This window comes from Natrix helvetica (genome assembly GCF_964273705.1).
Source record: "Natrix helvetica genome assembly, chromosome: 2".
In the NCBI taxonomy this organism is placed as follows: Eukaryota; Metazoa; Chordata; class Lepidosauria; order Squamata; family Natricidae; genus Natrix; species Natrix helvetica.
In genome coordinates, this window is record NC_138552.1 from 165,276,960 (window position 1) to 165,292,686 (window position 15,727).

Consider the following 15,727-nt stretch of genomic DNA (forward strand, 5'->3'; position numbering starts at 1 on the left):
TTTTTAAAAAAAGAAATATATCTGTAAGCATGTAGGTAAGTGTAGTACAATTGACAGAAGTCAGTACAGGTTTGTCACAAACAAATTGTGACAAACTAATGTTATTTCCTTCTTAGATAGAGTTGGTGGTTTGTAGATCAGGGGAATGCTACAAACATAAAGTAGTTGGACTTCATCAAAGCTTTCAACAAAATCTATCAATATATCCTCTTTCCAACTACATAAATGCAGTACATCATTTGTGCTATGGAAAGTGTCTATGGAAGGGGAGGTGATGTGATGTACTGCAGTGATGGAACAAGTTTCTAGAAGGGAAGGAACACATTCCAAGAATGGGGCACAAAACAAGAGGCAGCCCAGTCCAGAGTCAGGTCGTAGGAAAAGGAAGAGATTGAGGATAGCCATTCCTTAGAATCTCCAAGCGTATATCCATTAGGTTAGGGTAGTATAGGTTTAATCTGGCAAGATTCTGTTTATATGGTGTATGCAAATAAAGAAATGAACCTTATCTCATTTGTTTTATGTTTTTATTGAGCTAGGCATTTCTTAAATTAACTGAAATCTTTTCAAATAGTAAGATTGCATATGATACTCAAACATGACTTGAAGGATAGTGATAAAAATAATAGCTGGAAAAAAATTCAGTACTGTGTGACACTACAAGAGAAGAAAGAAACATCCAATTATCCAACTAGATTATTTCCTGGGTTCACAGTGAGAATCTATTTTAAGTAGCCTGAATGATGGACCTGTCAGGTAACCAAATAAGTCAGTACAAAATCTAATGTATTATTGAAGATTTGGCACAAGGTTGTATATCCTCCCAGGTGTCCAACAGAAAACTCACTCTCCCATTCCACCACAAAACAGATTAATGAGGTTTCACTATTCATGTTAAGAATGCAGAACTGAATTTCTGCAGAGAGTAGCAATAGCAATAGCACTTAAAGTTATATATCACCCCATAGAGCTTTACAGCACCCTCTGAATGGTTTACAATGTCAGCATATTGCCCACAACAATCCAGACCCTCATTTAATCAACTTCAGAAGGATCGAGGATTTGATTCAACTTTGAACCCCATCAGAATTGAACTCCAGGATGTTAGCAGAGTTTACCTGCAATACTGTACTTTAACCACTGTCCCACCAGGGCTCCAAATAATAGCTGAAGTCCAAAGAATTCCTAAAGAGATATTGTTCCAATCACTTCCCCACTTGTTTTAAATGAAATGGTCACTTCCTATCCACTAACTTATCTATTTTTTTCCTCATAACCATGAGCTTATTATACTAGACCCCGTATGTTTCAAGATTATGGCACCATAGACATTATGTTGGCATTGCTTCACTCCTTTGTTATAACTTTGTTTATGGTAGTGCAGGGAATTTAGTACCCTATGACTATCATTCAGTGTTGTACCTTATGATTCTTGACAAATGTATATTTTCTTTTATGTACACTGATCTTTTCTATTTTTATCTTCATCCAGACAATGTAATTCAAGGATTCTGTTCTGTCCTGAGCCTCTGATATATACTGACACAGACTTGGCTGTCTGCCACAGCTAAGGAGGGAGATAAGCAAACCCTTGGCTAGGAGCCCAGAAAATTATCTCTATGAAAACAAGGCTTGAACTCACGAAATTCTCCCAATCTTTCTCTATGCCTGGATTAGTAAACTGTTGTTTCCTGCAAAATTCCCCTCCCGTTGGCCCACCTATAAGCTGTCTGGGAGGGGCCAATCAGTAGCCACCTGTTCCTATTTCCTTCTGTGAGCCTTTTTCCAAAGCTGCTCCCTCCTCCTCACAGCCCTACACATACATACGTCAGGAACAGCCTCCCTCTGTTCTTCCTCACTGCTCCCTGACTCAGATGCCATCTGGTGGCCAACAGGCCTCTCTAGTCCCTGCTCTGACTCTGAACACCCCTCAGAGTCTTCCTCAGCCTCCAGGGCAGTCCCATAGTGTTCATCGCTGTCAGATTCCACCAACAGCTCAGCTGGCCGCTGTTGGGCCACAACAGATCCTATCAGTAGTTTCTTTACTGAAAGTGATGGTGGGACTCAGTCTTAACAATTGTCAAAACTCAATGGGCAAACACAGCAGCAGTAGAATAGATCATTATTAATACACCTTGGAGAAAGATTAATTATTCTTGCAAAAATTATGTAAGTTAACTAAATGCATTTCAGAACCCAGTTGGACATGATTGTACATTCTCTACATTTTGTCTTGCCTGCTTGCTTGTACAGAAAAAAAACAACTGCTATGCAATAGCAAAGAAAGACAGGCTAATATTTTAAGTACAGTTCTTAGTTCAAATAAGATATTTTATAACTCTGTGACTTGATATATCCTTTAAAAGAACCTAATTTGAAAATGGTATTTGTAAAATGAAAATGTTCTGATTTTCACATGGAAAGTATGAACTGGAAAAATTTTTTCTCAAACCCTAATTGAACAAAATTCCCTCCCATCAGAATTTTCTTCAGATACATGAATATAAAAAGACAGATTTTTTTTTCTTCATTGATTCTCTAAATGTAAACTGAAGTCCAGACTGCAGTTTGTTCAGTTTATTGCACAGTCATGTTTAGGGAACAGTTCTGGGTTGGGTCAAGCCAATAGAAAGAATCTTGGTCTAGTTTCAAAATCGGTCTTTGCTGGGGGTATAATAAGAGATATCCAACAACTTAATGAATTCATATCAGATTCAATTTGATTTGATTTCCTGCAACAGAATTCTCCCGGGAATGTTCTACTGAGATCTGCATGAGACTTTGAGATCAGTGCAATTGTTCATAAATTCTACTCCCCACCCAGCTCCAAAATAATCATCTAGAAGGATCCTGTCTTTGGTGGCACTCATTCCATATCCTGCTGCCATACAAAGTAGAAACTCTGCAAAACTATCATAACTTAGTCTTTCTCCGTAGGATCATATTACACATTCTCTTTCTGCGCTCTGCCACAACAGACCTGTTATAAGTTAATGTCTGCAATATTGCTTCTCCCAAAGATAGTGACAAGTCTACAGATCTGAAGTATTGGGAAAGCACTATAAGTATGGAGGGGGAGTTCAGAACAGAACAACAGAGAAAAGTCCCATCCAACAGCTTCTTTTAGGTTGTCCTGCTGCTTTGGGAGCTGATTCAAATGCTTATTGATGACAAGATGGCTTTTCAACTTGAAAAACGGAATACTTGAAACCAGCCACCTGTCATGATCTACTGAACAGACATCAATTGCGATGTCAAGAATTAAAAACAATAGGAGGGGATGGATGTGGAGCTGGAAATTAGAAGGAAAACATATCAAGACAGAGTCGGGTTTATTTCAGGAGAAATTTACAATTGATTTGAAATTGCTTATGCCTCCTGTCTGACTTATTATAAAAAATGCACATGCGCATACATATATGCAATATACTATTATTTGCAGAAAAGGATTACAGGACAGAGGTGAATGATGAAATACCTGTATAGTTTTTTTTTTTTCATTTATATTTTTTAAAAGACTATGTACACTGGAGGCTCACCTAATTGTGTTCCCATAAAAGATTGACAGAGAAAGAGTAAGAGTGCTCCAAAGCCAGTTACTAAACTTTGTAGCTTAGTTGATTCTCCATTCTGTGGCCCTGGCTTGTGGTTCTCTGGCTCAGATCTTGTATCTCAACCAAACTCTACAAGTGGATCTATGTAATGTAAATAAATGGAGTTCTGTAATTGTATAGATGTGTGCATGGCCTCCCTATGTATAAATACTAAAACATTAGTGTCTGTTTCTGTCAGGGGTAAATTGAGCCCTGTAAATTAACGAGGTATGAATCATGGCATTTCCTTGAAGCATACTTCTGAAATAAGCAAAATTATTTACAATAAAATGTTTTTCTTAGAATATATCTCGGGTTTGTTTTGCTTAAAAACAAAACTTAGTAAGTTAATGATTACATTTCGGCAGAGTTCCTGGCTGCCTTGGCAGATGGACAAAAGAAAGTAAAGTGAAAGAAAGAATGTGTGATATGCACAGTGAAGCTGAGGTATAAGAGTCAGTTCATTCTACCATATAACTCAGAATGTAAGCAAAGCTGGCAAATCAAATAAGCACAGTGACAGTTTCATACCTTGTAACCTTCAACTGGATGAAATGGTACATCATAAAGTAACAATTCTTGAATCAATGTACCTTGAATGGGCTAACTAACAGAATGTGTCCAAAATTGGAGATTCATGACTCACGTGGGATTGAAATTTGACAAACTTCAATGCTGTCATGCCTTCCAACTACAGTTCTCAGAAATTCATAGGTTATATGTGGCATTAAAAGATGAGAGGAGTATCTCTATACTCTACCCTGCCTCCCACTGAGCCTTGAGCACAAAAGTGCCAACAGGTGAATGGCCACTGGTTGCTTTGCTACTTAGGTCAAAATTTGAAATTTCTTAACAGCAGTGGCCATTGAGGGAAGAATGAAGGAGCATCTGAGATGGATCACTAGTGAATTTACAGTAATTCAGTTCAGCCATGCTGATTTGTAAGACATCAAGAGGACAATTTCCTACTTTTCTGAAAAGTGTAGTTATAATCTAGGCTCTTTAAGGCTAGAATGATGTATATGTCACAATGTCCTCCACATAAATACTATTGTATTTAATAGATAGGGCCTCAGTTGAACCCTTTAACCAATTTTAAGTTATTGTCTTTAGGGCTACCCATGTGTGTGGTCACCAATAGGACTTAAATATCAATTCTGCTCAAATATAATGTTCTTCCATGGAATCTGTATATTCAACTTCAGTTTGTGGGAAATTCATAACTCTGTAATTAATGGCATTCCAAGTGGAATCTTAATTTTATTGTTTCCTATTCCTAATTCCCATGAATTAGATATAAAATGCAAATCTATAAATCTCTATTCAATTTAGCACTTCTGCATCATAATAGATAATAACAGATCCAACACTTGTCAGGTTAACTATAGAAGATCAAATCTTCTTTTGAATAACAAGAGAAAGATATCTACTTCCTAAAGGTAACAGTAGTTGCTGTTATTCATTTTTCCAAGGGAACATATTAAGTCAAATTAAAAGTTTCAGGACAATTCATAATTTTAAAAGTTTTTTTAAAGTGTTTGTTTCCAACTAATTTTAATAGTCAAGAATTTTAATGAGACATTAATTGAAATGCAGATAAGGATATGGAAGCAGTATTTGGATTGTTTGAATCTGTAAGGCACGGGTGTCAAACTTGATTGCGTCATGTGACATTTTGTGCTGTATTGCAATGTTTTTTGGCTTTGGCAGCTGGGGAAATTTAAGGATAAGTTGGTAAAAAGTAGATAAACCACCTTCTATTTAACTTTGCTTATATGAGAGCAATTCTTGGAATGGGGTTCTTTTATTTAAGTTAACTTTTATTCATCTTCTATTATAACACATCCAAGAGACTTACTGGTGAAGACACTTGCCTTCTACTTAGAAGGTTGGAAGGTTAAGAGTTCAATTCTAGGAGTGGAAGATGTTTCTCTCTAGGCACAAAGAGAAAATATCTGTTTCAGACTCCATGTAGGCATCAGGAAGGGCATCCAGCCAGTAAATGTCCAGCTCCATCCAGTCACCCCGACTTTACCCCAAATTAAAGGACTACAAAATCATAAAAAGAATATTGTTTCCACAGTCTTCCCTAAGTCACAAGCCATCCAACCCATGGCTTTCAGATTAGATCCAATATGATCCCCTGGGAAGCACACATAATGAAGCACGGGGGAAACTTGATCCTTCACTTGTGGCCTTGAACACAACAGCTTTATGGAATCTAGTGCTGTAAGAAGCTTAAAATTCTCCATTAGCTACCTCATTTAAAATTATTATGTACGAGGCAGCAATAATTTGAGAATTGATTTTATATTTTAAGTGACTAGCCAACCCGAGAAAACAAAGGCAGTCACAAAATGAGAGAGAAAAGAATGGGACAGGGGTTTTTCAATATGCAATATATGCATAGCACAGTCCAATTTTTCCAGATTACCTGTTGGCACAGATGTTCAGCCACAACTGCCTTGAAGAATAAAAAAGTCTCACTTCTTCTGATTGCTCACCTTTTCTTGGAACTGATTAATTTCTCTTGCACCTTCTTCCTGCTGTCCCCAATCCAAATCCTTGTCATCTGTTCATTAGCTCTTTCAGTTACCTTCCCATCATGATCAATTCCCCCAGATGCCACACCCTAGCTATTTCTTGCTTTCTTAGACTCAGTTCTCTCTCCAAATGACACACTGGGTTAATTACCTTCCTGGATTGGCAATTTAGGATCTAGGCAAAACACTAACAGTGGGAAAGCCTTGTACATTTTGCTTTTACCTCTGACTCCTATATAATCTTTTAGGTAATCTTTCTAACCGTTAGGCTAAGTGAAGCCTTTATCTTTTTCTCTTGTCTTCTTAAGCTGTCTCACTCATTAATAATCTCTCTGCCATGCTATCTGTTATGTTAGATTTTATGTTATGTTGTGTTATAATGTCTTTGGGTCAGCATAATTGCTGGTCATATGCAGTTTTCTTGGCAAAAATTTTCAGCAGTGCTTTGCCCCTGCCTTTTTCCTAGGGCTGAGATGCAGTGAGTGGCCTATGATTATCCATCTTGCTTTGTGCCTAAGGCAGGACTGGAATTCACTGGTCCTTTAACCACTGCATCAGGGCTGTCAAACTCACAGCCCATAGGCTGGATGTGTCATGTGCTGGCCACGCTCACACCTGGTTTAGTGAAGGGGAAAAAAGTCCCGATACATCAAGTGATATCGCACTGACGATGTGAGTTTGACACCCCTGCACTACATCAAACCTGCTCTTTGTTGCCTTCCTAATACATACATATTTAGCTCCTTAGCCCAGAAGAAGCAGTATCTTCACCAAGGAGGATTGCTAGATCTGCTCTGCCTTGGACATTGATTTGCACCAGGGGCATTTTGGCAGAATGGCCCAAAAAACTGAAGATGAGGTGTCCCCACTGAAACAATCACACACATTCATTATTACATTCTTCAATCTCATGGTCACCTACCATCTTGACATTTTTGAGCCAACATTCCACAAGGACTCCCCGTTGGCTCCTTAATCCTATATCTGCATGTGTTTCCATCCCCAGCAGCATGGGGGTCTGTGCAGTTTTTATAACATTTTCTAATTCTTAAACCTTGTTTCTTCCTTTTACATCTTCCCTGTAAATCTCCCTTCTCAACTTTTATTTTTTACATGAAGGAATGAAAATTTACCCTGTTTTCTCTGATGACCCTCTCAACTGGTTGGTCTTCTTCTTCTTCTTCTTCTTCTTCTTCTTCTTCTTCTTCTTCTTCTTCTTCTTCTTCTTCTTCTTCCTCCTCCTCCTCCTCTTCCTCCTCCTCCTCTTCCTCCTCCACCACCTCCACCTCCTGGCTACTCTCTATCCATTGCAGGTTGAAGCCCTCTTCCACATGTTTCCAACCAATACGGTCCTGAGGTATATTTTTGCCAACTGGGCTCCCTCTTTACTTATTCATAGTCTTTCTTGTTTTTTATATTCTGCTAAATCCTGAATACGCAGATTCCTAGCATCCAGGTTAGTTATTTACAAGCTCTTTCAAATTTGCAACAGCTTCATTCTTTTCTCTAACTTTGCTGGAGCACCCTGATCACACATGCTTCAAATACTGTTTTAGGTTGAATTGACTCTGATTTGACTTGATACCTTTATGCAGAGGTAGAGGTAAACACAGTTCCTGACTTCAATGAATTTATAAGCCAAGAATTGTAGGCTTACATGATGTTAGCTATGCAATTACAGACCCTCTGAAGTCTATTTCCTGCAGCTAATTCAACTCTGCTCTATCCTAATTCACAAGTAAATGCCATATGCTGAGAGCCTATTCACTCAGCTAGGTAGTACAAATTGGACTTGAAGGTCAGGCTAACACCAAGTGAACAAGTGTGTATGTTCTTTTACTAGAAGGCAAAGCCAAAGCTGCTCAGAGTATTAAGATTTACTGCTGGAATCTACATCTACACATACACAAACACAGACGCATATACATTTTCTGACTTTTATATTTATTAATTAAAATATTTGCAACCCAACACAAAAGCACACTGTAAATCTATCCAACAAACCACCTGATTAAAAAAGAATAGGATGCTTCAAGGCAGAACAATCATTTAATCTATTTGTATGACCTGACAATTACCCTCCACTCCATGCAGTGGTGGGTTCCAGATCCCGTTGCAAACGGTACTGTTGCAACGGGGCCTGGTGTCCTCCACATGAACACATGCAATGCGCACAGTGCGTGCATGCATTGTACATTCCAGTGACGCCTTTGCAAGCCTCCACAACACTCTAGCTGCTTGGCGGAGGGTCACACAGGCACTGTATGTGCCATGCACGGAAGGTTTTAAAGGACAGATAAGGAGCTCGGGCAGGCAGGTGGGCCCTCCAGAGCACCATACTGAATTGGTAGCCAGTGCTCCGGGCAGGCTTCAGTACGCCCGTACTGGGGCGTACCACCTGCAACCCACCACTGATTCTATGTCTTGCAAATATAGCTTATCATTTCTTAAACAAATACTTCATGACCATTTTTAATACTTTAACCAGAAAGTTTTCGAAGTGAAAAGCTAACCAGTAAACCTCTGTTATAAATGATTTTCAAGATGTTCCATTCTTTGATAGAGAAATTGCTGTCCCAGCTTACTAGTACATATCCCAGTGCTTTACTATTCCTTTGCTTGCAGCCAAACTACCTTGTTTTGTTTTTCGTTTGCTCTCTATACTACAATGGCCTGCCGCTCAGTGAAAATTTTCCTTGAATAACAGAAGAGTGTCTATGAATATTCATGGGGAAGTTAATTATCAGTCTTTTCTTTCAATTGTTTGGTGAACTGTGGGAAAGCTTGCACTTGCCAAATAAAATGTGAAAATGTGGGTGGTAGGCAGCATCAGTCCTATGCTTTCTGTGTATAAGGAGTGTCATGTCCTTTAAGTGTCCAGGAGAGCAAATATCAAGGCAATGAAAGGTTTAATTTAGACAAAAGAACGATCAGCACAGTAGGTGTTGGAACCAAATACTAATAGTTGTGTTGGAAGAAATGTCCACCTGGGTTCAGTTCCAAGTGGGGAAAAAGACACTGGAAACATGGAGACTGCTTGGAAAGATGGCTTAATGGTGGACAGGATCACATGGCTTGAGTTCCTGAGCAGAATCACATGGATTGCGTTCCTGAGCAGAAAAGGGCTGAGATGCGAAGAGTGCCATGGTTTTATGCCCTCTCTGGGTCCCACCCCAGAGCTTCCTGTTCCTGTGTAAGAAATGCATTCTGACTGATTGTCAGACTCCCAGGTCTTAGCTAACTTTGTAGGCTGTCCTAAGACCCAAGCTTGTTTGCCTTGCTGGCTGATGTAATTTTCCCAGGTGCCTTGTGGTGAGTTTCTGTTTGTTAGATGGGTCTGCCTGAAGGGAATAGATCTTTGAATACACTGGCTCAGGCCTTAATGGGCCATTGACAAAAGGGGGGCTGAGTTTCTGCCTCCCTTTTAGAGGAAATATTCTGCCCTTTTAATATTTCCTAAAATATTTCATTTTTTAGCAGAGGGATGGGTTTTAACTTCCTACAGTTGCATATGGAAGTCTGAAATCATTCACATGGTCTGTAGTATGGCTAGCACTCTACACACTAAGTATCAGACCATTTAAAGGTTCAAGAAGCAGGGCCTTTGGCAATATGATAAAGGTGACTTACCCAATGATTGTTATGGCTGTGCTTCAGAATCAGCCTCTCATCATCCTGTTTAACTAAATAGCAGCCAGCTTACGCTATGGGCTATTTGCCAGGATTTGTAGCCAAGAGACAGAATCAAATGGATAGGAAAGAGGCTTACAAAGAGATGTTTAGGCTTACAAAACAGAAGCAGCTATTAAGATTTTGGAGAAAATTGCTAAGAATAAGGGTCAGTACAGGAAAACACTTAGGCTTGGGAAATCCCAAGGCCCTAAAGAGGGAGCTGGCAATGACAGAAACATTGAAATATTTGGCAAGAGAGATATGAGGCTAGATGATAAAATGTATTTTTTTCAAAACTTCCCCCCCCCCAATTTTTTTTATTGATTCTAATTTTATTATATGCCACTAAAATATGTGGGTTTGGGTATGGCCTCTGAAAATCTATTGGATGGAAAATTTGAAATCTTTTGGAGTTTTTTTTAAAATATAAAGTTTTTTTTTATTTTCAAAACAAACACAACACATAAAATCTTCCTTCTTTACATGCTGTAGAAAGTGTATTAGTTGGTTACAAAAGGCTTTCGTGCATCTTTTCCACAGTCATCAAGCATAATTCATATTAACTCAAGTATTTTAACTCAGATAATTACACATATTACCGTCATTATACTTCCATTTTCATTTGACTATAATTGTTTAAACGTCCTTCATCATAAAATATGCCAAGATTTAATACATAACCACATACTGGCACTTCATTTACTATTTCTAAAATCCTCCAATGACACTAAATCCTTATGTCCTTTTCTAGCTAAACATCTATAATATTTAATAACAAAGTTTTCTGTCCTTCTTTCCAAATCACTGTTTACAATTTACATCCCATTTCCTTGTGTTGTACATAATACACACACACACACACACACACGTGTGTGTGTTATTATCATTATCCCTCATTTATTTGACTATATTCTGCATCATATCATTTCCCCCCCTAATAATGAAGACTTAACTGAATCTAACTTAATTCTTTTTTTTAATTTTTATTGACCTTTGTATATAATCCAAAAGGGTTTCTAATCTTCCTTTCATGGGTACCATTCAATATTCATATCCAGTTATTACTTATCATAACACTACACATTGTATACATTATTATCATAGTTTTAAATTATACTCTTCCATCTATCAACCTGTATCTTTCCAGTAGCAAAACAGTCTCATATCTTCTGCCATTTGTGGTGTCGGTCCTCTAATCATCTCCTTAATCAACTTTGTATGGACTCCTGTTAGCAACTCTTTGCTTATAGAATCTCTCATGTAATTTTGATGCCCTTCTTCTGTTTCCTTAATCAGCTTATCTTTGATTGTCAATAGTGTTATCAATGATATTGCTAATAAGATTTCTCTCTTTAAATCCATAAATTCTTTTGTTTTTCCTTATTCTGTATCTTGCCATCTGGGGTAGATTTCCCCTCCATTTAATTCCTCTTTCAGTATTCCACTCTTTCCCTTTTCAGAGACAAACCAATCACCATAAATATCAGCAATTTTAATTTCTTTATATTCATTTTCCTCTTCGATTTTTAGGATTTCAACCGTCACTTTTTCCATTTGATTAGCATCTTCAACTTCTTCATCATATTTTGCTGTTAGTTGCGCTAAAACTTCCAAGTTCTTCTCTATACTCTCACGTGCATCTGATAATTTCTGTATTTCTGACAGTATCTTTTGCAGACTTAAAACTTCTTTCTGCTGTTGAAATTGTGCCATTATCTCCAGCTAACAATCACTGCTACTCTAGTTTAGAAGGTTTTAACAGAATTAAGTATCACAATAACATTTCACCTTTACTTCAAAGGAACATCTGCATGCTTTTCTTTTTATCACTCTCTATAAACAAGCTGTGAGACCTTGGAGTGCCAAGCCTGAATAATCAGTGAAAAAAGTGTTTAGTTTCCAATACACAAACTTCTAGCCTCCAAGTAGCAGTGTTACAATGTATTTCTTTGTTTCTTTTTGTATCTTTTTGTATTTTAAGTTAAAAAAAAGTTCAATTCTTAAATGAGTTAGAAAAACACACACAGTAACGAAAGAGGAGAATTTTAGTCCATAGATTACAAAGAGTGCTAAAAGAAAGAAAAAATAGAAGAAGGAAACTTAATCCATTCATTTTAAAAGGCTTGCATAAATTCCATCCATGGAGATAGCGTTTAAAAAGTAAGATAAGCCACTGTCCAAAACCAGTTCAAATTTAATTCCGCTGCTTATTTCTTCTGTTCTCCAATTTAAATTAACTTTAAGTTTTTTTTATAGGCAGTCACTTTTAAAACAGTAAAAATTCCTCCCCAGCTGGAAACACTTTCTCTTTCCATATCCTTCCGTTTTGGAGCCGTCCCAACTTCATCAGCCAAATGGCTGGATTTTTTGTCACCGGAACTTCCCTTGGATCAATCAGGGACTTTGCGATGTCCCTGAGATCAGCAAGATGCATTCTTCCTGTTCACTGTCTCTGCAGGACGGTTTAGGTCCATTTGGACCACCCAGTGGCAAAAGTATCGACTGCGATCTCAGAGAATTGAGATTGCACGTCGTGTCATCACGACTTCGGCTCCTCCCCTCCCAATCTTTTGGAGTTTTAAGTTAGTGTAGGAGTGAACATTTCTGAGTAGAGAAGTATGAATTAGATGCATCTCTGTAAACATTCCGACTGAATTAATTTATTTTTCTTTTTCAGCTCCAATGCCTACATGTAAAGCAATCACACTCCAGTTAACAGGGCTGATGACAAAGAAAAAATGCTATACGTTCTTCATCCAGTGTATTTTCTACAGTGAAATCCCTTCATTCATGCTGCTTAATGAGGACAGCACACACAGATATACACTCTCAAATTAATTAATTAAATTTATTTATTTATATTCCACTTTCATCTTCTTCTTTTTTGTGAAATAACTCAATGCAGCAAATATGTCCAGCACTCCTTCCTCCTCCTATTTCCCCCACAACACCCTGGTGAGATTAATGTCCTGCATAGCATGTGTTCTGACCCCCCTTCCTCCTTCGCCCACACAGAACACACTCCGGAACAATACGAATGAACAAGGTTTATTTCACAGACAGACAGAAAGTTCTGTGGCAGTAAACCACCATGACAAAGCTCACAACGACAAGACACGAAAGCAGCTATCCAGCTTGCTACGTTTTCCAGACCAAAACTTCTTGCAGGAGTTCTTTGTTGACTGCTGCAAAGGGTGTAAGCGCAGTCAACCCTTTTATAACCTGAAAAGGGAGCCTCCCAAACCGCAGCTGAGAGCCCTTACCGCCGATACTTGCACCCACGCTCCTTTCATCTATGGGCGTGGCGATAATGGGCGTCCAAGAACTCCCTGCTGATCTCTGATTCACTGTCTCGTGACTCCTCCCCACTGCTCCAAGGCATGACATCAGGAGCCCTCCTCCTCTGGTTCTCACCGCTGCTCCATGCCTCAGGCACCTCCTGGTGGCCGACCAGACTCTCCGATCCCTGCTCAGAGTCGGAACCCTATCCAGGGTCCTCCACATCCTCCTGAGCCGACTCATAGGGACTCTCACTCTCGGAGTCTGGTGGCAGCTGCAACGGCTCCTGCTGGGCCACAACAGCATGGGACTGGGTTATTTGTAGGGACTGCCTCTTCCCAATTTCATCTACCTGTCCTATCAGATCCCACTAGAATGGATACATTGTGGGCTCTGTCATCCAGGGAGCAACATTTGGTGGGCACTATGCTGTGGACCTTTTTTCCCTGATAAACATGTGCAAAGTTTAGATCACCAATATATAATGGTATGCAAGTCCATTGCTACACAATCTATTCCTTACTATTTAATTTGCTAACGGACTCCCTCATATTATAGTTTTACAAATGCCACATAGGAAGATGAGCAGGGTAACATTTCATCTCCTTTGTTAGCAGCCTTGTCACCTTTTCAAATTTGCCTACAGCTCAGTTTAATTAAAGTTCTGTTCATAAACAATTTCCTGCTTCCTTGCACTCTTCTCTTTGGAGAAGGCATGGAAAGTTATGTAGCTTTCTTTAGGTGATTTACCTGTATCTTGCTTATGTAAAATTCCTCATTTTCAATATACATTATTTTTATGTGATATATTGCTTTTTTTTAATCGTAATGAAAGAATAGAGTAAATATATACCTAGAGAATGTACCTAGGGTAGTCAGTGTTTCTCACTCTGTCTGAGGAATTCTGAAAGTTAAAGTCCACACATCTTAAAAGTCTTGAGGTGAACAAACACTGCCCCAAACTGTGCATCCTCCTTCCCTCCAATAATTGAAATGCTTATAACCAACAAAAAATGCTTATTAGAGTGGTGCAGCCTTCAAAAATTATCCCTACACTTTACTTTACTTTACTTTACTTTTATTTAATTTATAAACCGCGCCCTCTCCCAGAAAGGACTCGGGGCGGTCCTATTAAAAAAAATCAGGACACAGGTTTGCTGTCCTCCTATCCCAAATGCAATAGTTTTAAGGAGTTGTTAACAGAACTCTTGATGCTGACACATGGATGTTATTTTGCTCATATGAAAATCTGGGAAAAAAAAAAAGATTTGCCTGCATTCATGAAGACCAGAGAAGTGCTATGCTCCTACAAGGTTTAATACAGTTCTGAATCATTTTTTTAAAGACTGTGGTTGAATATAATGATAATAATTACAAGAATGGTAATGATAATTAAATCGCCTTCCAATTGAGGCAGCCTGATTCACATATAATACAAACCTATAATATGGCTTGTCAGTTTGTGGCTTACTGGATTATGTATGTTATTATGGCTTGGCATGCTGTTTGAACTAGGCTACTTTGCCTCATAAACTAAGTAGGATGAGAAGGAAGGAAGGAGGCAGGGAGTGAGGGAGGGAGTGAATGATTAAGGAAGGAAGGAAGGAGAAAGAAAGTAAGTAAGTCTGTATGAGCACCTAGGTATTGCATAGTATTGGTAAGGTCTTTGTATGTTCAATAAACAAATAAAAAAACACACAAACCAAAATATTTATTTTTCTGAGTCCCTCAAAGCCTCTTTGATATATTTTAATATCTTATATAGGAACCTGATTTGCTCTATAGCCAATAGGGCCCTATAGACAATGTAGAATATACTTTTCAAAGTTTTAAACATTCTAAAACTTCCTGTGGATCATTCCTTTGTTGCCAGTTGTATTTTTTGTCAGCCCTCAGGCTGCCATTTAAGGGGGAGCCCGTCCATCACCAATACCAATGTCACACCTGCTCGGCCATGCTTAAACGCTGCCAATGCCACCGTTGTTGCTAACGCCACTGGGGCTACCGCCGAAGCCCCTCCCCTGTCTGGCGTCGGCAAAACCTGTAGCTGCCTGTGGCTCTGCATGGCTTCCCTCACAACTCTGCAGGCGCCTCCTGGACAACAGCTACACTTCAGAGCCAACTCTGAAGTAACTCTTCTACTTGGTTGCAAGTGCCTACTCTGACATAACCCTTCTGCTCGGGTGCAGCTGATCAGGAAGGAGGCAATGATGACATTGAGTGGGTGTGTGCCTGAGGGTGGCTGAGGGTCATGGTGATTGGTGCTGGTGGTTAGGGGTGTCATCTGGGTGGAGTTGTGGGTGGAACTGAGTGGGGTAATTTTATATGTGTGTGTGTGTGTGTGTGTTAACTTGGTTAGAACTGACTTGGATTTGCTTACCTTTGTATCATTGTCATTCAGTGCTGTTTAACACTTGATTGCTAGAGAGACATAAAAACTTTGCATCAAACAAGCTTGTCTCTCTATTGGTTTTTTCAACGTGACTGCCGAAATGTGTCTTTTTTGCTATTTTGTTTCTCAATACAATGGAATTTATGTGTATAAGCAGATACCACCACCACCACCACCACCACCAACACCACCAACAACAACAACAGCAACATTTTAGCCATTATCTACCCACTGCAGGAGGAAGGCCT